Consider the following 1,715-nt stretch of genomic DNA (forward strand, 5'->3'; position numbering starts at 1 on the left):
AAAGTAGGTCCTCGCGGGCCCGGTGCGAAGCGCGGTGGACATCTTCAGTGTGCTGGTCCGATTGAGGACTGTGTGCGTTGAGGATGCGCCGCCGCCCGGCGCTCGGCGCCGCGACGCCGTCTGCTGCTCGGTCGCCCCAGCGGTTCTCGCTGGTGGTTTGTATCGCAGCTGTGCGGATGTGTTGGCGCGTGCGCTGTGCTGGGAGAGTTCGCTTCGGCACCCAAGTGGGGCTTTTGTCCTTCTGTGGCGCTGGCGTTGGAGCTGCCGGTCACCGTAGGTGGCGCGTGTTGTCTCCCGCCGGCAATGCCACGACAGCACGCTCCCGGGCCTCTGTCGGCAGCGGCAAGCTCAGTTGGGAGCACGGGTGGTCGCACCGAAAGCGTCTACTCGCCTAACTCCGGGCGATTGCGCCTCTCTCGAACCCGACCAAGTACTTGGGACGGCGCTGCGCGCCGCCGGGACCTGAGAGGGTTTCGAGGTGTATTGTGCAGGGGAGCTCAGCCTCCTCCTGTTTGCAGAATGATTGAGCGGACGCTTGCGTGTTCGCGCGGGCCCCCGGGACACACTCCCGGGCGGCCGGCTGCTCAGCTCTAGTTGACGCAGCTCCCTGGTTGATCCTGCCAGTAGTCATATGCTTGTCTCAAAGATTAAGCCATGCATGTCTCAGTACAAGCCGCATTAAGGTGAAACCGCGAATGGCTCATTAAATCAGTTATGGTTCCTTAGATCGTACCCACGTTACTTGGATAACTGTGGTAATTCTAGAGCTAATACATGCAAACAGAGTCCCGACCAGAGATGGAAGGGACGCTTTTATTAGATCAAAACCAATCGGTCGGCTCGTCCGGTCCGTTTGCCTTGGTGACTCTGAATAACTTTGGGCTGATCGCACGGTCCTCGTACCGGCGACGCATCTTTCAAATGTCTGCCTTATCAACTGTCGATGGTAGGTTCTGCGCCTACCATGGTTGTAACGGGTAACGGGGAATCAGGGTTCGATTCCGGAGAGGGAGCCTGAGAAACGGCTACCACATCCAAGGAAGGCAGCAGGCGCGCAAATTACCCACTCCCGGCACGGGGAGGTAGTGACGAAAAATAACGATACGGGACTCATCCGAGGCCCCGTAATCGGAATGAGTACACTTTAAATCCTTTAACGAGTATCTATTGGAGGGCAAGTCTGGTGCCAGCAGCCGCGGTAATTCCAGCTCCAATAGCGTATATTAAAGTTGTTGCGGTTAAAAAGCTCGTAGTTGGATTTGTGTCCCACGCTGTTGGTTCACCGCCCGTCGGTGTTTAACTGGCATGTATCGTGGGACGTCCTGCCGGTGGGGCGAGCTGAAGGCGTGCGACCGCCTCGTGCGTGCTCGTGCGTCCCGAGGCGGACCCCGTTGAAATCCTACCAGGGTGCTCTTTATTGAGTGTCTCGGTGGGCCGGCACGTTTACTTTGAACAAATTAGAGTGCTTAAAGCAGGCAAGCCCGCCTGAATACTGTGTGCATGGAATAATGGAATAGGACCTCGGTTCTATTTTGTTGGTTTTCGGAACCCGAGGTAATGATTAATAGGGACAGGCGGGGGCATTCGTATTGCGACGTTAGAGGTGAAATTCTTGGATCGTCGCAAGACGAACAGAAGCGAAAGCATTTGCCAAGTATGTTTTCATTAATCAAGAACGAAAGTTAGAGGTTCGAAGGCGATCAGATACCGCCCTA

At 56.0% G+C, this 1,715-nt stretch overlaps 1 non-coding gene across 1 annotated transcript in view; it reads left to right on the plus strand.

Annotated features, from left to right (window-relative positions):
- The first annotated feature begins 604 nt into the window (after positions 1–604).
- The window catches only part of LOC124741908, a 1,909-nt gene continuing 798 nt past the window's right edge, over positions 605–1,715 (plus strand). The window contains exon 1 of the ribosomal RNA XR_007010122.1: positions 605–1,715. This exon is cut by the window's right edge and continues 798 nt beyond it. This is a non-coding gene — a ribosomal RNA (small subunit ribosomal RNA).

The sequence above is a fragment of the Schistocerca piceifrons genome, unplaced genomic scaffold (assembly GCF_021461385.2).
Source record: "Schistocerca piceifrons isolate TAMUIC-IGC-003096 unplaced genomic scaffold, iqSchPice1.1 HiC_scaffold_2029, whole genome shotgun sequence".
Classification (NCBI taxonomy): Eukaryota; Metazoa; Arthropoda; class Insecta; order Orthoptera; family Acrididae; genus Schistocerca; species Schistocerca piceifrons.